Genomic DNA, 27,042 nt, shown 5'->3' with positions numbered 1-27,042 from the left:
GCTTTTTCCCAGGGCTGAAATGGGTAACACAAGGGGGCATAGTTTTAAGGTGCTTGGAAATAGGTACAAGGGGGATGTCAGAGGTAAGTTTTTCACACAGGGAGTGGTGGGTGCATGGAATGCACTGCCAGTGATGGTGGTAGAGGGAGATACAATAGGATCTTTTAAGAGATTCTTAGATAGGTACAGGGAGTTTACAAAATAGACTATGCGGTAGGGAAATTCAAGGCAGTTTCTAGAGCACAACATTGTGGGCTGAAGAGCCTGTAATGTGCTGTAGATTTCTTTGTTCCATGTTCTAACCTCTTCTATCCAATTTTGGTGCAAGCTGGATCAATTTGTATTTCTGCACATTGAAATCTATGTTCAACAATTCTGGTCATTCATTCAATATAATAATATCACTTTAAAATTTAATTATATCATTCAAACTAATTACAGTATCACCAATATTTATGTCATCAGGAAGCTTGCATATCAACTCCCCATCCCATCATCGAGATCATTTATAAACGCAATGAACAGTGGTATCCATAACACAAAACCCTTGGCAGCCACAGATTAGACTAGAGGCTTCGCACTCTAGTTTACATGGTTTACAGATAAGACAAAGGGGGAGATTAAAAAGGAGATGCTGGGAGGGTTGGACGATGTGAATGTTGATTAAGGAAACAGTCACAGCTCTAAAAAAAGTAAGTTTCAATAAGCTCCAAGACTGTGGTCTCAATACCTCCTTCTGGATTCTGGATCTGCTCACGTGTCAGTTCAGATTGGCAACCACATCTCCATCAGCACTGGTGCACCACAAGGTTGTGTGCTTAGCCCCCTGCTCTACCCAGTTTACATTTATTCTGTGACCAGCTACACAGGTAAATATACTGAGGATGTTACCATCACGAAATAGATCCACGTGAGGGCCAATCAGAAGCCATGGCTTACTGCAAAGGACCGTACCGGGCTGAGGAGACCGTGATGCTGCTTTTAGACCGGGAGATGCAGCATTTCTCAGGGAAGCAAGAACTGGATATCCCACTCCATCAGGAAGGCAAAATGGGAGCATTCTCAGGGAATCTAGAGCTACTTCTGTGATACTAGGGACACAAGGCGCATGTGGTAGGGAATTCGAAGGAATACAGACTACAAGTCTACCCTGCACGTCAGTGCCACTCTGAGGCTGAATGTCTTCTACACTTGGTTTGATATGCAGAACAAAGTATTGGTGAGGAAGGCATGCCTCCCCCCAGTGGAGCAGACACTGGTTGAAGCTGAGGCGAAGATGACCTTGGCCAGCGTCAACACACACAAAGTTGCAGGGCCAGATAATAAACAAGGTCAGGTTCTGAAAGACTGCACGGCCAAGCTGACGGAGGTGCTGATGGATGTATTCAACATCTCTCTGGATCAATCCATTATCCCCTCAGTTTTCAAAGTGCCAGTGCCAAAGAAGGCGACAGTAACCTGTCTAAATGACTATCATCTGGTGGCATTAACATCAACCACTATGAAATGCTTTGAGTGGCTCATTATGAAGCACATTAAAGCCTTTCTCCTGGCTACATCATCATCATCATCATCAGGTGCCATGCCCAGTTTGAGCTTTGACTGCCATGGCCCACACACTCTTGTTTCAGGTCAAGTGGATCAATTCATTGGTATTCATTTCCAGTTCTCTGGCTGCTGTCTCCATCATCATTTGTCTTTGTCTTCCTCTTGCTTTCATCCCTTCAATCTTTCTCTTAATTACCGTGCATTCTAACTCCTCTTTCCTAATCACATGCCCAATGAAGTTACGTTGCCTTTTCATGATCTCATACATTATTTCTCTTTTTGTGTTTGCTCTGTTCATGACATCCTCATTAAATATTCATTTCATCCATAATATTCTTTGCATCCTCCTCAAAAACCACATCTCTGCTGCTACAATTCGTTTTCTCATGTTACTAGATATTGTCCAACATTCTGCGCCATATAACATAACTGGATAAACGTAACATTTCAGTACTCTGAGGCGGGTTGTCATGCCTAGTTTAGTATTGGTCAGTATACTTTTCATTCTCATAAAGGTGTCTTTCGCCATCCCAATTCTTCTTTTGATATCCATGTCACACCTGCCATCTGATGTCACCCAGCTCCCAAAGTAGCAAAAGTTCTGTACTTGTTTTATGTCTTCCCCATTTATTCTCAGCTTGCAGATAGGATTCTCCTTCTTTTTGGATATCACCATACATTCTGTCTTTTTGCAGTTGATAGATAGACCCATTTTTGCACTTTCTTCAACAATTATATCAATTAAGTTTTGTAGTTCTTCCTCCATACTTGCAATTAACAGAGTCATCTGCATATCTGAAATTATTGATGTTTTCACCGCCAACTTTGGTTCCCAAGATGTCTTATTTTTTGTAATATTGTTTCACTGTACACATTAAATAAATCAGGGGAGAAAACACACTCTTGTCTAACGCCTCTCTTGATTTTCGTAAACTGACTCACTTCTCCATCTATTCTTACAGCGGCAGTTTGTTCCCAGTACAGATTTCCGATTAGGCGGAGGTCTTTCAAATCTAGATCTAGAGTTTTCTGTAATATTTCAAGTAACTTATTGTGATTCACTTTATCAAATGCTTCTGTGTAGTCGATAAAACAAACAAGTCTTTTTGCACTTGAATAGCTCGTTCTGATAGTGTCTTTAACATCAATATTGTGTTTCTTGGACCTTTGTCTTTCACAAAACCACATTGTTCTTTACCTATTTCAGCTTGTATCTTACTTTTAGCTCCTGTCATCAAAAATTCTTAGAAGTATCTTGGTGATATAACTCATTAAACTTATGGTTCTACGTAATTCACATTCTATTGTTCCAGGTTTCTTAGGAAGAGTGATAGATACTGATTTTTTTCATCTCTTCTGGTATTATTCCAGTCTCATAAATGTCATTGATTAAATCAGTAAGTTTTTCAATTCCATAATCTTCAAGGGCGATAAATCTCCTGACTACACTGGATATTTTCCAATTCACTTATCACTCAAATCGATCCACTGCTGATGCAATAGCCTCTGCCCTCCACTCTGTCCTATCCCACCTGGAATATGGGATCTCATATACTAGACTGCTGTTTATAGACTTCAGTTCAGCGTTCAAAATCACCATAACGCAGAAACTGGTGTGGGAACTCAATGGGTTTCAACACCTCCCTCTGGATTTGGATACCACACTTCCTAACAGTAAGGCCACATTCAGACCGTGTGGGCAGCAACATCTCTCGTCCCATTACGCTGAGGAATGGTGCTTCCCGAGGTTGTGTGCTCAGCCCGCTACTGTTCACACTGTTGCGGTATGACTGTGTCACAGGATCCGCTCAAACCGTGTCATTAAGTTTATGGATGACACAACAGTGGCTGAATATGTCAAGAACGGTGATGAGACAGAGTATAGAGTGGAAGTGGGGCGGTAGGTGGATTGGTGTGAGAAGAAAACCTAGGCCTGAACATGGAGAAGACAAAGGAATTCATTGTGGACTTCAGAAAAGTGCAGACAAACCAGCTCCCTCTGTGAGTTCATGGCTCCTCCATAGAAAGTTAGGTGCTCCAAGTTCCTGGGAGTTCACATCATGGATGACCTCATCTGGTCCCCACCTACCTGAACAAGAAGGTATAGTAGCCCCTCTACTTCCTAGAGGCAAGCAAGGCTCACCCTCTATCTTAACTACATTTTACAGGAGTACCACTGAGCGCCTCCTGATAAGTTGTATCTCCAGCTGGTATGGGAGCAAGTGAGCTTCAAACCAGAAATCCCTCCAAAGGACTGTGAGAACAGCTAAGAGGATCATAGAAGTCCCTCTACCATCCACTGGGGATATTTATCAGGAGCACTGTGTCCGCAGGGCCCTTAGTATTATTAAGGATCCACCCATCCATCTAGCATCCTTTTTGACTTTCTACCATCAGGCAGGAGACTCCAGTGCATAAAAACAGGAACAGACAGGATGAGAAACAGTTTCTTTCCCCCAGGCCATTAGGCTTCTGAACTCCCTGCTGCATCGTATTCGAAATGTCACTGGTTAATCTGTTCCATACCTTATAATATTTAATATTAATGCACTTTAGTTTGTTTTTATGTGTGATTCATCTGTGGATTTTATCCTTCCCTTCATGTTATCGTCTGTTATGCGTACTACAGTAATTTACACCCTGGTTTGAAGAAACATTGTCTCATTTCTATAGATTGCCATATTTAAGTTTGCTGATAACACCACTGTCGTAGGCTGAATCAAAGGCGGTGAAAAATTAGCAAACAGGAGGAAGATTGAAAATCTGGCTGAATAACAGCAACCTCTTACTCAATGTCTGATTATCAAACTTCAGGAGAAGGAAACCAGGGGTCCAGGAGCCACTCCTCATTGGAGGATCAGAGGTGGAGAGGGTCAGCAACTTTAAATTCCTCTGTTTTATTAGTGTGGAGGACCTGTCCTGGGCCCAGCATGTAAGTGTAATTACAAAGAAAGCACAACAGCGCCTCTACTTCCTCAGGCATTTGTGAAGATTCAGCACAACATCTAAAATCTTGACAAACTTCTATAGATCTGTAGTGGAGTGTATATTGATTAGCTGGTATGGAAAGACCAACGCCGTTTGAATGAAAAATCCTACAAGTAGTAGTGGTTACGGCCCAGTCCATCACAGGTAAAGCCCTCCCAACCATTGAGCACATCTACACGAAACGTTGTCGCAGCAAAGTATCATCCATTATCAGGCAGCCCTATCACCTAGGCCATGTTCTTTTCTTGTTGTTGCCATCAGAAAGAAGGTACAGGAGCCTTCACACTTGCACCACCCTCAATCCTCAGGCTCTAAAACCAAAACAAGTAACTTCACTCAACTTTACTTGCCCCCTCATTGAAATATTTCCACAATCTATAGACTCACTTTCAAGGACTCTCCATCTCATGTTCTCAATATTTATTACTTATTTATTATTATTATTACTTTCTTTTTGTATTTGAAGTTTGTTGTCTTTTACACACTGATTGCCCAAGGTGATTGATCGTGTTATGGTTATCATTCTATTATGGATTTATTGAGTGTGCCTGCAAGAAAATGAAGCTCCTGTATGTCTATGGTGATGTATAACTCAGCTGGAGGGCCGAAGAAGCACTATAAAGATCAGATGAAGAATGCTTTAAGGAAGTGCAAGATCAGACCCGAGGACCTGGAGGATGTTGCTGCTGACTGTACCACTTGGCGACAGCTGTGTAGGGACAGGGTTCATATTCTGGACATGGAAAGAACAACCAGAAGACGGCAGAAGAGAGCCAGGAGAAATGCAGCCATGGTTGCCACCACTGCCACCACCACTACCATATATACATGTCCCACCTGCAATAGAGTTTGTGGGTCCAGGATAGGACTGTATAGACATCAAAAATCTCACCTTTAAAGGAGTGGACGTCATCATCGGATTTTGATGGACAACCGAAGAAGATACGTAAAGTGATAATAAATTTACTTTGAGCTTTCAATTTTAATATGCTAAAAGATTCATCAAATTAGGCAACATGAACTGCAGAGCACAGAAAAGGAAGAATCCCATTGCCAGGAATGTATGAAAGACTCATTGCAATCTTCTATAATAAACTTAAACTGTTTTAAAACATAAACTATTTACATGTGGTTATAAGAGATTTCTTGGATTGATTTATTTTCTATCTCCGTCTTCCTTCTGACTTTGTCATTAAAACTTACCAAGGGCTTACAGATCTCTATTTCAGATAATTTTTATAATAAATCATCATATTGTTGGTGTGGAAAATCAACTAAAAAGATCAGACACATATGGCTGGTTGCTTCTTTTTAATAGCAATGACAATTGTGGGATTAAATTACATACCCTCCTAAAAAATTTTCTTAGTTCCAAAAGAGAAAATACGGTTGTCCTGATGGTTGATTGATAACATTTTTTCAATTTTTGCTTTGATTTTTTTTTCTTACCCCGCAACATTCTTTGGAACAAAGGAGCCATAACGCAAAGCTATATGTGAACATTTGAAAATCACTCCATATAGATTTACAGATTGAGTATCCCTTATCTGAGATGTTTGGGGCCTGAAGTATTTCAGATTTCAGAATTTGGAATATATAATAATATAGCTTGTGATTGCCATCATTTCCAACTCTGAATGTATGTGCTACCACAAAGCAGTCTTTGTCTTACGCAATGAAAATTATAACATACCATGAATATAATGACAATATAATGTGTGCAAAGCAACAAACACAGCACAGCATTGTTGGGAGAGGAGAAGACCTGAATCAGCTGTTGAACAACAACAAACAACGGCAGGCTTTCAGTCTCCACTTATGATGCTATGTTTTGATCAAAACCTTTCTCAGGTTTTATGTAAGATATAGAAATAGTAAGCATTGTAGACTAGTTCTGGTGTTATTTTCATCAGCCAAGCTTTAAAAATTTAATACCATGCCTTTTCTTCAATTTCTACAACCAGCCTGCTGCTTATTTACAATTACTTTCAATTTTCAGTTTGACGTGATAGATCATATCTTGTTTCATGACCAGCATACCGTTAAATGGCATATGTTCTCTCTGACACTAACGATACATGAAGAAGATCTTCATTTTTCACTTTATGCAATGTTTTTCTATTTTTCATTAACTTCTGTTCATTGCATACCTATGATCAACTACTCACAGTGTTGACTGTGGTGTGCGGAGACCTGAGAATAGCCTGGTAATCTTTTCAGCACCTTGTGGAAATTTCCATTTCTGACATCTTGTCAGCGCTGAAAAAAGTTTCAGATTTCAGATGTTTTCGGAATTTGGATTTTCGAATAAGGGGTGCTCAATCTCTATAACATATGGTGTTCCAGGAAACATCGAATAAATTGCAGATATATTCCATAATTCCCTTCACTTAGGAAAGAGTGAAAAATGGTAAACCATGGCTTACATAGTACAACAAAACTATTACCAATTCAATTAATAACTAGCAAAGAACATAAAATGAAAATCCCCATGAAATGAAATTCAAACAATAACTTCATGGAAAAGTGTTGGTTGCTTCAGAATTGAGAGATGGCTGTTGTTGAGTGCCATCAACTCGTGGCAACCCTGTGGATGGTGTAGTTGTAGATTGCAGATGCAGAAGTAGATTACCAGGCCTTTCTTCTGCGCAGATACTGCTGTTGCCCAGGATGGGGCCCAGAGGATTTGAACTCAGGACCATTTGCCTCGAAGTCCAGTGCTGGTGCCACTGCACAACTGGAAATGGCTGTCCCATTTCCAACTAGGAGTTCAACTGTCCAAAAGTGTACTTGGGGGGAAAGGTCCTGTGCAGTAAGTAGGGAGTTAAAGGGCTGAAGGACAGGATCGCAAAAGTAGAAATCTCCCAGTGCCATGTTCAGGCCAGGAATTGGATGATAGTGCAGATGAATGAGTAGCTGAGGAACTGTTGCAGGGAGCAGTGTTTCAGGTTCTTGGATAAATCAAACCTCTTCTGGGACAGGGGTAACCTGTAAAAGAGGGACTGGTTGCACCTAAACTGCAGGGGAACCAATATCCTGGCCAAGAGGTTCACTAGTGCTACACAGGAGGGTTTAAACTAGTTCTGCAGAGGACTGGGAACCAGAGCACCAGATTAGAAAGTGGAAGGATGGAGAGAAAGGTACATGTCAGTGCCAGTAAAATCAGGCAGGAGCAAAGTAATAGATACAATAGGATAGATTGTTTGGAGTGTGCATAATTTAATTCTAGGAGTTTTAAGAGTAAAGGTGATAAACTTAGAGCATGGATCAGTACATGGAACTATGATGTTGTGGCCATTACAGGGACTTAGTTGCGTAAGGGATAGGAAAGAGTGATTAATGTACCAGGGTTTCAGTAAAAGTTGGGGGGGGGGCGCGTGTGCTGCACCAGTGATCAGGGACAATATCACATCTGTACTCAGACAGGCATAATGGAGGGCTGGTCCATTGAATCTATATGGGCAGAACTCAAAAAAAGGGTGCAATCACTCTGAGAGTTGCAATAGCTACTGAGACTTTAAGGAACAGAAATGCAGGCAGGTTAAGAAAAGCTGTAAACACAATGGGGTGGTTGTCATGGGGGACTTCAACTTCCTCAACATAAATTACACCAACTGAGTATAAGAGGTTTAGATGGAACAGCATTTGTTAGGTATATCTAGGAGGATTTCTTAAATCAATATGAAGGTGGTCCAAACTGTACCTGATGTTTGGTAATGAGCCTGGCCAGGTGACCAAACTTTCAGTGAGTGAGCAGTTAGGGAGCACTGACCATAACCCCATTAGTGTTAAGATAGCTATAAATAACAATACATACGGACCTTGCAGGAGAGTATTAACTTGGAGCAGGGCAAATTATGAGCACATTAGGCAGGCTGGTCCTGACTTACCTTGGACTGCAGGTGAGATCTTCATTGAACCCTCTATAGTTTGCTTACCAACCTCATCTGGGAGTGGATGATGCCAACATCTACCTGTTGCAGAGAGCTCCCTCCCACCTGGATGATGCTGGTGGCATTGTGAGAATCACATTTTTTTGATCTCTCTTGTGCCTTCAATACAATCCAGCCACTTCTGAGTGAGAAGTTGCAGAGAACGGGCATAGATGGGCACTATCTCCTGGACTACCTGACAGACAGACCCTAGTTTGTACGGCTGGGTAGTTCTCTGTCTGAGATAGTGGTGAGTGGTACTGAAGTGTGACAAGTGTCTGTCCTGTCTCCATTTCTGTTCACACTGTACACCTCAGAGTTTCAATACAAATCTGAGTCTTGTCACTTGCAGATATTCTCTGATGACTATGCGGTGGTTGTGTGTATCAGAGATGGGCAGGAGTCAGAGTACAGAGGACCGGTGGACAAGTTTGTGGAGTGGTGTGGGAGGAATCACCTGCTCCTGAATGTGGCCAAAACCAGGGAGATGGCGATTGATTTTAGGAGGAAGAGGACTGTGACAAGTCCTGTTTACATTCTGGGAGAACTTGTGGTGGTGGAGGAGTACAAATACTTGGGTGTTTACCACAATAACAGGTTTGACCGGAAAACCAGTACTGAGGCTGTTTACAAGATGAGCAGACTCTGTCTTCTAAGGAAGCTGAGATCCTTCAATATGTCCAGAAGGATGTTGGAGATCTTTTACCAGTTTGTTATAGCGAGAGCAGTCCTCTTTGTGGCTTTATGCTGGGGGAGCAGCATCGGTGCTGGTGATGCAAAAAGACTAAGTAAATTCACCAAAAAGGCTGGATCAGTCCTTGGCTATAATCCAGACTCTTTTGAGTTAGTGGTGGAGAGGAGGTCACTAAACAAACTGTTATCCATTATGGACAATCTGGCACATCCTCTCCGTGACCTACTGAATAAGCAGACTCATTCAGCTTTTCAAACAGACTCATTCAGCTCCTCTGTCACAAGAATCGTTACAGAAAGTCTTTCCTACCAAATGCAATAAGCATATACAACAGTTCATCTCTGTGCGACAGGAGAGCACACATCATAGTACAATAGTCTCTATTTTATTATTTCATAGATTATTACTGCACATTGGTAAATTATTATTCTGTACTTTATTATTAGTTAAGTCTGCGCACTGCTGATTTTTTTATATATTGCTACTCTAATGAAAGAATTTCCCACTCAGGATCAATAAAGTACTTATTATTATTATTATTATTATTATAAATTAGGGAGAGGATAATTGTGAAAAGCTGTTTGGGCAAGTCCACATCAGACATCCAGAAAGTGTTTTAAGACCAACTGCACAGAGTGAAGAGTGGCAAGGGTGATTGATGACAGTAGAGCTGTGGATGTTTTCAATATGGATTTTAGTAAGGAGTTTGACAAGGTCACTCATGGGAGGTTCATCCAGAAGGTTAAAATGCATGGTAAATTGAGTGTTTGGATTCAAAACTGGCTTACCCACGGAAGACAGAGGGTAGTAGTCAAAGGGACTTATTCTAGCCGGACGTCTGTGATTACTGGTGTTCCACAGGGATCTGTACTGGGACCTTTGCTGTTTATGAAGTATATAAATGACCTGGATGAAAATGTAGATGGTGAGGTAGCAAGTTTGCAGATGATATAAGGATTAGTGGTATTGTGGATAGTGTATAAAACTGGCAAAGGGTACAGTGGAATATAGATCAGCTGCGATATGGACAGAGAAATGGGAGGTGGAGTTTAGCTCAGCCATTGTGAAGTACTGCACCTTGATATATCAAATACAAATTTTATTTATTTATTTTATTGAGTGATTCAGCATGGAGTAGGCCCTTCTGGACCCGATTCAAACTCAGGTGCCAGATACCTATCAGTGTTGACAAGCAAGTGATTCTTGGGGTCCAAGTTCATAGTTCCCTGAGAGTGGCTACACAGGTTGAAAGGGTGGTTCAGAAGGCTTATGGCATGCTTACGTTTACTAGTTGATGTACTGAGTTCAAAAGTCAGTAAGTTATGTTGCAAATTTTAAAAACTCTACTTAGGCTGCATCTGGAGAATTGCATACAGTTCTGGTCACGCCACTATAGGAAGGATGTCACGGCTTTGGAGGGGATACAGAAGAGATTTACCAGGATGCTACCTGAATTAGAGGGCATGTGCCATAGTGAGAGGATAGACAAACTAGTGTTATTTTCTCTTGCGCGTCAGAGGCTGAAGGGTGATCTGATAGAGAATAGTAAGATTATGAGAGGCATAGATTGAGTGGAGAAACAGTACTTTTCCCAGGGTTGAAATGTCTAATACCAGAGGGAATGCATTTAAGGTGAGAGGGAATGTGAGGGGCAATTTTTTTTAAGTAAAGAGAATGGTGGGTGCCTGGAACGCGCTGATTGGGGTGATGGTGGTGGCAGATACTTTAGGGACTTCTAAGAGATGTTTAGAAAGGTAAATGAATGTGAGGAAAATGGAAGGATATAGACATTGAGTAGGCAGAAGGGATCAGTTTATTTGGCCATTTGATTACTACCTCAATTGGTTTGGCACAGCATTGTGGGCTAAAGGTCCCGTTCCTGTGATATACTGATCTATGTTCTAGGTTTACAACATTAGTAATGTGGACGATTGTAGAAGTAAAGCAATACTTTTTCACTCATAACAGAATCTGATAACAATCTGTAGTACCAGGCTTCCCCCGCCATTCGAAGGTACAGCGTTCCTATGAAATGGTTCGCAAGCCGAAATGTCGTAAAGCAAAGAAGCAATTACCATTTATTTATATGGGAAAAATTTGTGAGCGTTCGCAGACCCAAAAATAACCTACAAAATCATGCCAAATAACACATAAAATCTAAAATAATAGTAACATATAGTAAAAGCAGGAATGATATGATAAATACACAGCCTATATAAAGTAGAAATACTTTTCCACAATCATTACTGCACTGTTCTCCATAGCGAAAATCTCGTGCAAGCACCGTTGGCAGAAAATCTCATGCAAGCGCTGTTGGTAAAAACACGGCGCAAGCGCTCTCCAGTAACCTTTAAGCTATGAAGCTGCCAAATCATACCAAATAACACATAAAAATACACAGCTGATATAAAGTAGAAATAATGTATGTACAGTGTAGTATCACTTACCGGAATTGGTTCAGCGCCGAGCACACTGATGATGGTGTGTTAGACTGAGTCGTCGCAGGTTGGGTGGTGCAGTGGCCCCACCCTCCAGGCCACCAACAGATACCAAACCGTGAAGCATGCAGGGGTCCAGCGGTAGCCGGGAGGCATCCAGCACATCTTTAAGAAAAAAGCTGAAAGAAACATGCTAATTAATTATGTGTCAGGTGGCACCCAATTAATTAGCATGTTTATTTCGGCTTTTTTCTTAAAGATGTGCTGTTTGCCTCCCGACTACCGCTGCATTCTCCACGAATCGCGGGGTGGTGGGACACTGGGGTGTCATCTCGTCGTCTGTTTCCATTAGAGCAGGCAGCTCATCTTCTCCTATGACTGCCTACCTCGATGTCGAAGGTCGAGGTTCGTCGTCTGCTGTGGCTGATGCAGAAGACTTGCTTGACTGCTGAGCCTCGCGCGTTTTTCTATCATACAGTTCTTTGTAAGGACTCAAACCATCCTGCAAATATCCCCTAAACCTATGTACCCTTTCAAAATTAAAGTCATACTTTATCATTGCAGCAAAAATCTCACGCAGTTGCTTCACGTTCAGTTCCTGGACGACTTCACTTTCGGTCCGTTCGCTACTATGTTCAGTTTCAATTGTTACCCTTTCCTCTTCCGATTGCATCAGCTCTTCATCTATCAGTTCTTGGTCATGGGATGCCAAAACCTCTTCAACATCATCTTTGTCAGTTTCCACAAGCCAAACTCACTTAGTCCTTACTTTGTTCACCACGATCGAAATGCTTAATTATGTCTAGTTTTACGCTAAGTGTAACACCCTTGCGAGCCCTTTTAGGCTTTTCCAATACCTTAGAACTCACCTTGCAAACGGCTGCTCATAGGCACGTGTTTAAGCAATGCCGGCGAGAATGCCGTTCTGAATCCGGGGGAGAGCGGCTACTCGGGGCATGCATTGCCTTTTATCGTGCGCTGATTTTTTTCGTAACAGTGAAAACACCTTCTGAAAGCGAAAACAGGGTGCTAATGTAGGTCTTTCTTAACAGTGAGGTTTCATAAAGCTAACGTTCGAAAAGTGGGGGACACCTGTATTTATATCTACTGAAGGTGGATGTAGAAGCTGTACCATCTACAGATTTCAAAACACCACAATCACAATTCAATTTACTACACTTTTTTATATACATTAATATTTGTAACTACAGATTTTGTGTTCACTTAAATTAAAATAAGACATAAAACAAGTAGCAATGGCTTGGAGCATGCAATATTATTGTAAAATAGCTATGTTCAATCACACAGATGAAATTACCAATGTAAATGGAAAGGATATTACTGAAACACCATTGTTATATCATGGCAAGAATGAGATGAAGAATAAAAGGCACATCAACAATGCACTTTTCAGAAAAGTCCTGAAAAATTATACTTCTCATTAAATGAGGTCAATATAATCAAGAAGAAAAAACGTGTGGAAGGAAAAAAATTACATTTGCTTTCTCATGGTAAATAAACATGAATAGCACTGCCACCTCAATGCAGCTAAGTACTGTATGCAATTATCAATGGACAGCAATATAGAAGAGGTGGGAAATAAACACTGGGTGTGTTCAAAGAGAAGCTTGAGACTTGTTCAAAAGTGAAACAAAGCAGACACAAATTGGACTGCATCTGTCCTAACTTGCCACAAATACGAGCCTGATAAATCATCAGCCTTCTGCTTTTAGAGCCTAGATTAGTTCTGTATGAAATTCAATTACTTCACAAAAAAAGGCCAACAGAACTATCTTCTTTAAACACCATTGATATCAAAGATACTAGTAAATGGAGAAATTTAAAACATGATCAAGTACGGCTGTGAACAAAAGGCAGAGTGCTCAGCCAATGTAATACATCATACAGTTTGAGTACTGTTTTCTCTCTAAATATTTTGTTTGCAATAAACTCTGCAATTACCCTATAACTTTGTTATATTGGGTCAAGAACAGGAACACTCATAGTATGGATTTCATCTCTGAGGAAATGTTTCACAACAAAATCTGTCAGACCACATGGATTCACACAGATTTAATCTACTGGGGGTAGGAGGATGTATGGAAGAAATGTAGATGTAGTCAATCTATCAATGAAAATGTGTTGCAGAGTTTACATCCTGGTGCCCCTTGTAATGACATGTGAGCACTTGGTCTGGTTTGCATCGCAGACAAGCTAAAGGTCCTGGGAATGGAACCTCTTCCTGTTAACACATCAGTGGCTGCTCATTTTGGCTGCAATGTTCTCTGAGGAATCCAACTACTTTGTAAAATTCTGCAAGCCTGTGCCCTTATTGCAATGTCCATGGAATCCAGTTAATTTATATTTTAAAAAGGTGTCTGTTACATGGAAGATACACAGCAAATTCATCATGACAGATGCCCGGTGGGAGCAAGGAAGAAAGCAACACTGTTGACAGCAGTATTAATTCACTTACCTGGAGAGTGCAGCTGTGGTATCTGTACATTTGCAAATAGAAACATAGGAACATAGAAAACCTACACCACAATACAGGTCCTTCGGCCCACAATGCTGTGCCAAACATGCACTTACTTAAGAAATTACCTAGGGTTACCCATAGCCCTCTATTTTTCTAAACTCCATGTACTCCAGGGGTCTCTTAAAAGACCCTATGGTATCCGCCTCCACCGCAGTTGCTGGCAGCCCATTCTAAGCACTCACCACTCTCTGCAAAAAACTTACCCCTGACATCCCCTCCATACCTACTTCCAAGCACCTTAAAACTGTGCCCTTTTGTGTTAGCCATTTCAGCCCTGGGAAAAAGCCTCTGACTATCCACACGATCAATGCCTCTCAACATCTTATACACCTCTATCAGGTCACCTCTCATCCTCCGTCGCTCCAAGGAGAAAAAGCCAAGTTCACTCAAACTATTCTTGTAAGACATGCTCCCCAATCCAGGAACATCTTTGTAAATCTCTTCTGCACCCTTTCTATAGTTTCCACATCCTTCCTGTAATGAGGTGACCAGAACTGAGCACAGTACTCCAAGTGGGGTCTGACCAGAGCCCTATATAGCTGTAACATTACCTCTCGGCTCTTAAACTCAGTTCCACGGTTGATGAAGGCCAATGCACCGTATGCCTTCTTAACCACAGAGTCAACATGAGCCGCAGCTTTGAGTGTCCTATAGACTGGACCCCAAAATCCCCCTGCATCCCTAATGATTTGATACTCAGCCTGTTGGCTGCAACTAAGTCCCATCACCTGCCCGCCCTTCCTGCCAATGTGACTGACATTATCTTTACTTCTTTACTATCTGTCCTTTCCTGAGTTCCTTCACTCTGGTTCCCATCCTCCTGCCAAGTTAGCTTAAACCCTCCCCAACAGCTCTAACAAATCGGCCCACCAGAATTTTGGCCCCCCTCGGGTTCAGATGCAACCCGTCACTTTTGAATACGTCATACCTCCCCCAGAAGAGAACCCAATTATCCAAGAACCTGAAGCCCTGCCCCCTGCATCAGCTTCTCATCCACGCATTTATCTGCCAAATCATTCTGTTTCTACCCTCACTGGTGCGTGGTACAGGCAGCAATCCAGAAATTACTACCCGGGAGGTCCTGCTTCTCAGCTTTCTACTTTCTTCCCCTCTGCCAACTAATTTCTAAATGGACATTGAACCCATGAACACTACTCACTACTTTTTAATTTCTACATTTTCGCACTAAATATTTAATTTAAAGTTTAATCTTTAATATATTTAACTATTTAATGGATTTCACATCATATGCTGGTGATATTTAACCTGACCCTGATAGCGTCAGTTAAGCTCACTGGATTTGTGGCATGGCCTTGAATAGGTTTTGTTCATCGTTGTGATATATTTAAAACACATTATCGTGCATGTTATTAAAATTCTGAGCCTACATGTTGATTCTTACACCTTTCCGAAACCTGCAAACTTGACAAATTCATCTGCCCAGAAAATCTGTTGCTTCACTTAAAGACCTTGGTGATATCCTGAGTACAGCGGTGGAGTGGAAAATGAAAACTTTATCGTCAGTGTCAGAAGTGATTCAGAGATTAAGACACAGATCATGTTAACTAGGGATGAGTGACTGGCAGCAGCTATGCATGCATAAATCTCTGTCACTACCAATGCATTTCTTCTCTCAGATAAAACCGTTAAGCAATGGTTATTAACCCATTGGGATATAAACCGTAGGGATAGAAACCCACAGGGCAGAGACCTACTGTCCACTAATATGCTGGCAAGTTGATTTTGCCTGTGGCCATTCTCTCCTGGTGTTATCGAAGTTGGTGACCAAGTAGACACCTAAGGCATGCCTCACAGAACCATTGGGAAAGTATGCGTCACATGCGCTCTGAGCTAAGTATCTGTATGCTGAATATTTAGTTTCGTAGTTTGTGTAAGAACTTAAATGTTTTTGGTCAAATTTTCTACTGTTTGTAAGTAAGTGATAAATGCGCCGATTCATAGTCAGTGTTTTCTGTCTCGCTGACCAAACCCCGTGAACCTGCTTCCACATTACAGTAAATTATTTCATTCTGGTTAATAGCTCACACGTGTAATTAAAATAAACTTTGAGTACAAGAGAAGGTGCAGCTATCAGGAAATAAAAACATAACTGTTATGTTTTGAAACTTCAAAACATTAAACTAATTCAAATTAAGACATGGGAGTCAGAAATGCGGGTCTAACTTCCGAGTTTACTTTAAGCGAAGTGAACATGTATTATGTGGTAGCATGATAATGTATGCAATTCACGTATTTTTACAGATAACATGTAATTATTTATTTAAATGAGCAAGAATGCTTAATCAACATTATATATATAAAATTACTCAAATATAATTGAAATATTAAATACACAACATTAACAGCTGTTTCTTTGTTCATTGTGTGCCATGTCGTATGATGTAGGCGATCAATGGTCCCATGATTGTTGTTGTTTTCCTACAGAAGTAGTTGCTCATTATCTTCTCCTGGGCAGTATCTTTACAAGAAGGGTGACCCGAGCCATTATCAATATTTTTCAGAGATTGCCTGGCATCAGTGGTTGCATAACTCGGAGTTGTGACATGCACCATTTGCTCATGTGACCATCCACCACCTGCTTCACATGAACCTGATTTGGGGCCTAAGCGGATGGTAATATTGCCCAAGAGTGACCTGCAGGCTAGCGGGAAGAAGGAGTGCTTTATGCATCTTCTTTGGTAGAGGCGTATCTTCACCCCATCACCCTACAACAGCTGTGCTAGCACCAGAGAAGTTCATTTTAAATATTTATTCCTCTTTAGATAATGGAACTTTTACCTCTGCAATCCAGGGCCAAATCTAGTCTTTGGTTTAACATGATGATATGGTACTTATTTTATTGTTGAGCCACAATGAGCTGTTCTACTGTATTTCCAGATACCATTATTTCTTTTACCTGTTGATACTTGAATTATTTCTTCGGTATATTTTCACAGCAAAACTGAGTGAGATGTGAACATTAACAAATAAATGTTTAGTATCACAGAGCAGAGACTGAAGCAGCTTGAGCCTTCTCTTCTGATTTCATTGCTTCATTCAAAGATGCATTGAGTGAAGACAGAATGGTATGAAAGCAGTTTTTGAATGGCTTTGTTAACTTTGAAAGGCACAGTTAATGAGGTGACTTCAAGGATCAAGTTACATACTCAATCTGGATAAGGCTGTAGATAGCAGATCACTACTGTGCTCCTGAGTAGATGCAGACCTGTACTTGGGCAGGGTAAACCGGGGCCATACAAAACCAGTTAGCAACACCTTGATCCTACTATGTTTTTTAAGCAGCAGAACTGCAAGTTAGAAAAAGATGATTGATAGACTCTGAAGAAAGATCTAACCACTCCAAAAACTTATCAAATGTACTGTGGTCTGTTGCAGCAGCAACTTTGCAACAAAAAGAGTTCTATCAGCAGCAGTTAAGTCATACAGGTTTCCCCCGCCATCCGAAGGTACAGCGTTCCTATGAAACGGTTCGTAAGCCGGAAGGTCGTAAAGCGAAGAAGCAATTACCATTTATTTATATGGGAAAAATTTGTGAGCATTCGCAGACCCAAAAATAACCTACCAAATCATTACAAATAACACATAAAACCTAAAGTAACAGTAACATATAGTAAAATCAGGAATGATAGGATAAATACACAGCCTATATAAAGTAGAAATACTTATCTACAATCACTGCCTGTGCTGTTCTCCGCAGCGAAAATCGCACGCAAGCGCTCTCGGCAAAAACACAGCGCAAGCGCTCTCCAGTAAACTTTAAGCTATGAAGCTGCCAAATCATACCACATAACACCTAAAAATACACAGCCTATATAAAGTAGAAATAACATATGTACAGTGTAGTATCACTTACGGGAATCGGGAAGACATGGAGTACACTGACAATGGTGTGTTAGGCTGAGTCGTCGGAGGTTGGCATGGTGCAGTGGTGCAGTGGCCCCTATACTCCGGGCCGCCGACTGATACCGATTCGCAGAGAATGCAGCGGTAGCTGGGACGCACCCAGCACATCTTTAAGAAAAAAAGCCAAAATAAACAAGCTAATTAATTAGGTGCCGCCCGGCAAGTAAATGTCAGCCCAGATCAGAGGTGATTGCCGATTGCGTTGCCTCTGATCTGGGCCGACATTTACATGCCAGGTGGCACCTAATTAATTAGCTTGTTTATTTCGGCTTTTTTCTTAAAGATGTGCTGGGTGCGTCCAGGCTACCACTGCATTCTCCGCGAATTGGTACCTGTCCGCGGCCCGGGAGTTGGGGAGGTGGAACACTGGGGTGGCATCTCATCTTCGATCAGGGCAGGCAGGTCATCTTCTTCTATGTCTGCCTGCCTTGATGTCGAAGGTCGAGGTTCGTCGTCTGCTGAAGGCTTGCTTGACTGCTAGCCTCGCGCATTTTTCGATCATACAGTTCTTTGTAACCACTCAAACCATCTTGCAAATATGCCCTAAACCAACGTACCCTTTCAAAATTCAAGTTGTACTTTATCATTGCAGTGAAAATCTCATGCAGTTGCATCACATTCAGTTCCTGGACGACTTCACTCTCGGTCCGTTCACTACTGCATTCAGTTTCGATTGTTATCCTTTCCTCTTCTAATTGCATACCGGCTAGAATGCCATTCCAAATCCGGGGGAGAGTGGCTGCTCGGGGCGTGCGCTGCCTTTTATCGTGCGCTGCTTTTTTTCACACGCTACTTTTTTCGTAACAGTGAAAACACCTTCTGTTAACGAAAACCGGGAACTAATGTATGTCTTTTGTAACAGTGAGGTTTTGTAAAGCGAACGTGCGAAAAGTGAGGGATACCTGTATTTAGCTTTACATTGAAGTGTTATTTTATAACTTACAACAACAATCAATCTCTCCATGAGAATCCCAAATCCTCTTTTAAGTACATCCTTTGCATTCAGAATTCTATATGCCAGAAATGCAGGTAACAAGCAGCAAGATTCACAGTGCCAAATGTATTTCGAAATGACATGCCCACCTGTCTAATGTAGGGGCTTCTATTGCTGGGAACTTACCATTTGAAAGGGACATCAGGTCAGAAACTCGAGACATGTCTGAAAGGCCACGTGTGTTTCCCTACTGGAGTGCTCAATGAATGTTGAAAATCAAATGGCATTGGGCAGGAAGCACAGGCTTTTAAAAGAAAATAAAGTCATTTTTCTAAAATCTGAGAATTTACTTATCATTACAAAATGTTCCTCAAAGATTTGTGGCTATGTTTGATGTGCAAGTCACAACACAACAATAAGATATTATCACAGCACACTATGAATGGAGCTCCATAATTCTCTTCCAAATACCTGTACACATGATGTACAGTTCCTATTCAAAAAGACTCACCAATCAGGGCATATCCAATTGCTGCTTCTATCTCTCCAACAAAGGCAAATTTTCTTCCTTTCCTCCCTTCTCTGCTACTCCTGAATACTCTGTATCCAAGAACTTTTTTAGGCCCAGTCTTACTCCTTTTTGAGCTGTTTCTGGTATTATGAACTTCCCCAGCTGTTAACAATGATAACTTCTCCTCCTTGCTGACAATCAACAGAGGTGCACCTCAATGATGAGTGCTTAGCACACAATTCTACTCACTCTACACTCATGACTGTGGAGCTAAGCAGAGTTCAAATGCCAGTCATAAATGTCACACTACTGTTGCATGTTAAATCTCAGGTGGCAATGAGAAGGCATGCAGAAGTATGACAGACCCGCTGCTTGAGTGGTGTTGCACATCAGCCTTGCACTGAAAGTCAGCAAAGCAAGGAACTGGTTATGGACTTCAGAAAGAGGAAGTTGAGAGAACACGTGCCAGTCCTCACTGGGTGCGGGGGGGGGGGGTGTCAGGAGGGGACAGCTGGATATCAGAACTTCATATGATCTGTCCTGGGCCAAACGCATTGATATAATCATGAAGAAGGCTGGGATTAAATCAGGGGATTGCTGGGAAGTGTGTCTCAAGGGTCAGAAAGGCATACTCGGTGCTATATCTCAATTGATCAATAAATAAATAGAAACCTTTAACAGGCGTTACCCCAAAAAGAAAGGCCCTCATTATCTGGAACATGTTCTCTTCTCATTATTACCATTAGGGAGGTGGTACGGGAGCCTGAAGACTCATTCAATAATTCAGAGACATTTCTTTCCCCTCCAACATGAGATTTCTGAACAGTCCATGAATCCATGAATACTACATTATTCAATTTTTTTGATAATTTATGGTAATTTTATTTCTTTGCATTGTATTGCTGCTGCCAAACAACAAATTTCATGCAATTCTGTCTCTGCTCTTAGCTCATCAACCTCAAAATTTTTCCCAAACAGTAAAGCCCTGACTCACTAAACCAACCCTCCATGCCCCCAACCACCACACTTTATCATTTCCTGTCAGTCATCTGATGTACAGTCACTAATTGCCTAGTATCACTGAATGACATACAATCAATGTATAAAAGCTATCTTATTCACTTATGTGTGTAACACGCTGGTTAAGATTTTTACTGCTATGCTGTAGGTATTTCATTTTAGCAGATCTGTAAGAGCAGCCTGTTCTGATTTTAGCATGTTTCGGTTTGAGCTAAAGATAAGGGGCAACATCGTTCGACTTAGGAATGTTGTGTCAGCCAATCAGGATGGTGAAATTGGGAGAAGGTTCTAGAGAACACTGGGCAGAGAGGATTTTGTGATGGACACTGGTGTGGGTTGAGGCCCTTTCGGCAGGAGCTCGTTAATGTCAGGAGGGAAGATGGCTGAGGAGGCCGTCCCTGTTGCTCAAGGTGATTTGTGCAGTTGAATGGCTTCAAGGAGGAAGGACCAGTACTCCCGTGGGGGAGCCCTTTTGTTTGAGAAGGATTTCAAGCAACATTCACAAGGTTGTGTGTGCTTTCACACAGACCGTGGGTCCAGCACGTGAGATAACGACTACTTCAAGATGAGCTCCAACATATGTGCACATTTGGACTGAGTTAACTGCAATGGGCCCTTTTTATTTTTTTGTTTTCATTTTCCTACTAACTTTTGATAAAACTGAAATTTGTAAATATACTTTAATATTTGTATGCAATGTATGATCTGTTATTTCTTTCTGACAGGTAATTGCAGGGGGGCAGCATTTACAAAGTATTCTCTCTGATTGATGTGTGGGTGGTCGAAACATCCTGGCTCTCCCACTCTGGTGGGCCCCAATTCATATCGGCCCGAGATGTACGGAGTTTGAGAAAGGTGGTTTTCTTACTGTTGAGTCTGTGTATTCACCGACAATAACAACTTTCATTGTTAAACCACTCCCAGTTTCATTGACCCCATTAAAATAATAACATTGACCGAACAGTTTCTCCTTATCATTTTTAATCACTCTGACTATATTGGCTTACACACTCACCTCCTTCATGACACAACCTAGTTATTATTACTCAGTAACACACACAGAATGCTGGAGGAACTCAGCAGGTAGCATCTATGGAAAACAGTATAGCCGATGTTTCGGCCTGAAACGTCAACTGTACTTTTTTCCATAGATGCTACCTGCTGAGTTCCTCTGGCATTTTGTGCATGTTGCTCATATTTCCAGCATCTGCAGATTTTCCCTAGTTTATTATTATTACTCAGTAGTTGCATTTTTGTCTTTTCCTTTTCCTCGCTGTCTGATATACCCCTCATTTTTTCAGCTTAAATTTTCTCCATTCAACTTCTACCCTAGGTTACCGACCTCCTGCTAGTGAGGTAAAACTTTCCCCAGCAGCACCAGAAAACTTTCCCACAAGAATATTGATTCTGGTTCTGTTGAAAGACTCTCAACTTCCAATTCCCACAGAAATATTCTCAATTCCTCAGCAATTTACAGCTTTCTCTTGCACATGATCCTACTACCCATATATTCATGATCTACTTTTGTGTTCAGGTGCTTATTACCACATGGCACCGACAGCATTCCAGAAGATTTCCATTGAAATCTAATATTAGATCTTTTTCCTAGATCCCTAAACTCTGCCCGTAGAACTTCATCCCTCTTTCTACCTACAGAGCTAGCACCGATATGAGCCATACCTTCTGACTATTCACCTTTCTGCTTCAAGATGTTCAAGTGCCCATGATCTTCCACATGGCAGTGCATTCCACTCAACCAAGCTGCCCAACATGTCTCACCATCACTAATTATTTAGAAACAATAAGAGTGTAACAAAGATCCACCATCCACCCACTTGACTGAATTGTTCTCACAGTGACAAAGCAGAAGGCAGTGGTAAGATGCCCCATGGAGCTTACGCACCAAAACACTTCATGCATCAAGGCTGCACCCCCAGGAAGACTGTGTACAAACCTCACTTTTTAAACTCCCAATCAGCAAGAGGCAATATGACTCATTTGTCACCATCACCAAACAGGAGCATGAAAACACTGAAAATAGATGCAAGAGTAGATAATTTGGTTTTTCAGGCCTGTTCTACCATGTAATACAATCATTCTGATCATCTACTATTGTACCCTTTTCTCAATTTCTCTGGTATAGCTTCGTTCCTTTTGCATTAAAAATGTCTACTTCCTTCACTGCACTCCCTTTAATGTCAAGAACTTCTGAACTTCAGATAGGACATCCAAGGCACAGTACAGTTGGAGCTAAACATCCCTGATGCTATACTAAATCTCTTTAAATGAAAACAAATATTCGAATCAGGTTCCAAACTGCTTGCTGTACCTGAATGCTTGCTTTTACCAAGTGGTGTACAAGGACACTCAGGTCTTGTTGAACTTTTTCCATTCAGATAAAAATCTGCCCTTACTGTGTTTATAACCATAGGTAACTTCACATTCATTCATTTTAATTCATATTGGAGCACTTTCGTATCCACCTCACAGCTCATGAACTGCCCCCCACATGCAACCCCAACCTCTTCTTTGCATTGCCTACAACCTGGAAATTAGCTTCCTCATCTAAATTATTTTTTATGAATAACAAGGGCTGAAGCACTAATCCTTGCAGTGGCACTTGCGGGCACTGTGGGCTGCCCCCAATACATATACGGATTGTGTTGGCCATTGCTCTGATATACATATGACAAATAAAGCTAATCTTTATTATCCTTGCAGTGGCCTACTAGTCACAGCCCATAAAGAGTTGGTACATTCTCCCCATGACTGCGTGTTCCAGTTTCCTCCCACATTCCAAAGACGTAGGGATTAGGGTTTAGTAAATTGTGGGGATGCTATACTGGAACTGGAAGCATGCAACACTTGTGGGCTGCCCTCAGCACACAGTTGGACTGTGTTGGTCGTTGACACAAATGACGCATTTTACTATATGTCTCCTTGTTTCCATGTACGTGAAACAAACAAAACTATTTTTTACAATTATTTTTCTGTCTTTTAACCAATGATCCTTTTTCCAAAGAATAAGTAATCCCAAGCACAAAAAAAATGTGACAACTGCTCCATCATTTCTTTATTTCCAGAGCCCAAACACTCCTTTAAGGTGAAACTACTTACTTTCACTTTGACTTACTACTTGAACGACTCAAAATACAATCTTATCAATGGCAGGCAGACCAACTGCACATTGAATGATTACTTTCAGTACACTGAGATAGCCAAGAGCTTCTAATGTCTTGTCTTATCTCCATCAACAATCTCCTATTGTTCCAGATAAATTCAAGGATAAACCTTGTTCCATCTGGTATTTCACAACCAGTTAATGAAACACAGGTCATTATCACAATTTCCTATTCGTGGACATCGATGCCCCCTGTTGGTCAGGGTTAACCATAGATATCACGTCCCAGTTGTCTACATGATACGCAAGCCAGGGCAGTATGATACGGAGAGCAAGCTGTTGCTCATGTAGCAGGCTCACCCTCTGCATGTAGCTGATGAATCCAAAGGAACAGCACAGACTGATACAGCTTGGCAGCAGCGGTGTCGCAGAAGTTGCCTGTCAGTGTTGAACTCCAGCTCCGACCTTCTCCGCTTGACATTTACTCCCGAAGTCTTCTCCATGAATGGGTATAGACGTAAGGCAGCGGAAGTTTGAGATCAGAGTTTTCCTTCTAGATGAGCTGTCAACCACGGCTGATGAGCCCCATCTGCCTGAAGTGACTGCTTTTAAGACGTCACCTTTGCCCCTTCTCCTGTTAATATAAACAGCTCTGCTGGGCTTAGTGCTAAGCCACACGTGAAAGGCAGGAGCTGGACTTGGCTGTCAGAGGCTATTTGAGATGTGCACCATTGGGAGTATTTAATAGGTAGTGGGAGCATATCCCCACTACCAACTCTGGCAACCAATATGCTGGTAATTATTCTACTGAAAATTAAATCGATTTTTCACAAGCCTTCACCTTCACAACCTTCATACATCTGCTTTGTTTTTATAATTATTTGAAATCAGTTGGTGTAGAAAATATTCAATTCACTGAAATACTCAGCATTCTTTTTCAAGATGTAAAAATTGCACTATCCCAAAACTGCACACAAATCATGAAGTATACTTTTCTTCCATGGTCTTCCACCACAGATCATGGAAAAGATCAGAATGGGGAAAGTCTATGAAAGCTAGATCAGGGTTGAGAGATTGTAGATACATAAGTGTGGAGAGAATATTACCGGGTAGGGGTAATATATAAAAATAACATAATAAGGTAATATACATAAGATTAAATTCTTTGAAGATGTGACAAAGCTTATTGAGGAAGGTAGAGCAGCGAATAAGGTGTATGTGGATTTTAGTAAAGTGTTGGATAAGATTTCCCATGGACCATTCATTCCGAAGGTCAGGAGGCATGGGATCAAGGGAAAATTGGACGTGTGGCTTGCACATAGAAGTTGTAGCTGGAGCATATTCTGCCTGAACACCAGTGGTATGCGATAGGGATCTACTGAATTGACTTTATTACATACTTACATCCTTCATATACATGAGGAGTAAAAATCTTTATGCTACACCTCCGTCTAAATGTGCAATGTGCAATTCATAGTAATATATAATAAATAGTATGTACAACATGACAGTCAGTATAACAGAAATACAATTGTATTCTGGAATCGCTGCTCTTTGTGCTTTTTATAAATGATTTGGATAGGTAGTGTAAAGGAGACTTATTAAGTTTGCAGATGACACTAACGTTAGTGGAACTGTGGACAGTGTAGAAGGTTGTCGTAAGTTACAATGAGACAGTGAGAGAATATGGAATAGAGCTGGAAGTAGCAGATGGAGTTCAACCCGGAGATTTGTGAACTGATCCTCTTCAGAAGGTCAAATTTGAAGGTCGATTACAGAGTTAATAGCGGGATTCTTAGCAGTGTGGAAGAACACAGGGATCTTTTGGTCTGTGTCTATCCCATGCAAGCTGACAGGATGGTTAAGGTGGTATATGGTGTGTTAGCCTTCATTGACTGCAAAATAGAGTTTAAGAGCTTTGAGGTAATATTGCAGCTCTATTAAAACCCTGGTTAGATAACACTTGGACTATTTCATTCAGTTCTGGTTGCCTCATTATAGGAAGCATGCACAAGCTTTAGATAGGGTGTAGAGGAGATTTACAAGCTTGCTGCCTAGATTAGAGGGCACGCCTTGCGCGAATAGTTTGATCAAGCTAGGGCATTTTTCTTTTTTGTGATATGGAAAGTGAGTTGATAAAGGTGTACAAGATGGTAAGAAGCAGATTGAGTGGATAGCCAGAGACTTTTATCCCAGGATAGAAATAGCTCATACCAAGGGGCATAATTTTAAGGTGATTGGAGGAATGGGAGGGATGTCAGAGGTAAGTTCATTATACAGGGAGTGGTGGGTATGTGAAATGCCCTACTAGAAGAAGAGGTAGAGGGATACATAAGGGCCATTTAAGAAACTCTTAGAGGCATTGATCGTGTGGATAGGCAGGGGCTTTTTCCCAGGGCTGAAATGGCTAACACGAGAGGACTTTTAAGGTGCTTGGGAGTAAGTACAGAAGAGATATCAGGGGTAAGTATTTTTTTTATGCAGAGAGTGGTGAGTGCATAGAATGGGCTGCCAACGACAGTTCTGGAGGCTGAAATGACAGGGTCTTTTAAGAGACTCCTGGATAGGTACATGGAGCATAGAAAAGTAGAGGGCTATGGGTAACCCTAGGTAATTTCTAAAGTAAGTACATGTTCAGCACAGCATTGTGGGCCGAAGGGACTGTATTGTGCTGTAGGTTTTCTGTATGTTTCTATATGCACATAGATGACAGTAAAATGGATGGCTATGTGGGAGGGAAGGATAGAGTTGACCTTAGAGTAGGTTAAAAGTTTGGTACAACATAGTGGACCAAAGGACCTGTACTGTGTTGTTGGGTTCTATGTTCAATGTAACCACGGGAAGGTCAGAGGATGAAGAATGGCCACCTACATTTAGTGATGGGATATAGCAGGAGTTCCCAAGCTGGGATCCACAGATCCAATGGTACTGGTCCATGGAAGAAAAAAAAGGTTGGGAACCCCTGCTCTAGAGGTAATTAAATCTGTAATGCTTTAGTATTCTGATGGTAGGTCATCCATCCATATTTTTCCAGACATGTTTAATTTTCTCATACATCCTTTTTTATATTTCAGAATTCCAGTATTAAAATATCCTCCTTTCAAGTTCTTTCAGATTTACTCTGTGACATCAGCTGAAACCCTCAGCGTTAACTTCTGATATTTACTTCACAGTTTCTCTCTATTTTTGCTTATAATAGTCAATTTAAAAGATTCAGCTTGTTTAACAACCAAAGAATTCTACTTTAGTATTTCTTTTAAGAATTTTTAAATAGTCAAGAGCAAGAAATTGGAACACCCAACACCCACAGTAAGAGCAAGGGTGCAGCTGTCCCCACATGTCTACAGATGCTTGATATAAGTAAATAAAATGTCTTTAATGGTTAGCTTTTTT

The 27,042-nt window shown here is 41.2% G+C and overlaps 1 protein-coding gene across 2 annotated transcripts in view; it reads right to left on the bottom strand.

Annotated features, from left to right (window-relative positions):
• Nucleotides 1-27,042, bottom strand: part of gpc5a (glypican 5a) — a 948,795-nt gene that overhangs the window by 760,879 nt on the left and 160,874 nt on the right. The gene's annotated exons all lie outside the window — the stretch shown is intronic.

The sequence above is a fragment of the Mobula hypostoma genome, chromosome 5 (assembly GCF_963921235.1).
Source record: "Mobula hypostoma chromosome 5, sMobHyp1.1, whole genome shotgun sequence".
Taxonomy (NCBI): Eukaryota; Metazoa; Chordata; class Chondrichthyes; order Myliobatiformes; family Myliobatidae; genus Mobula; species Mobula hypostoma.
Note: the sequence above shows the minus strand (reverse complement) of the source record. Positions and strands in the feature narration are given on the sequence as shown.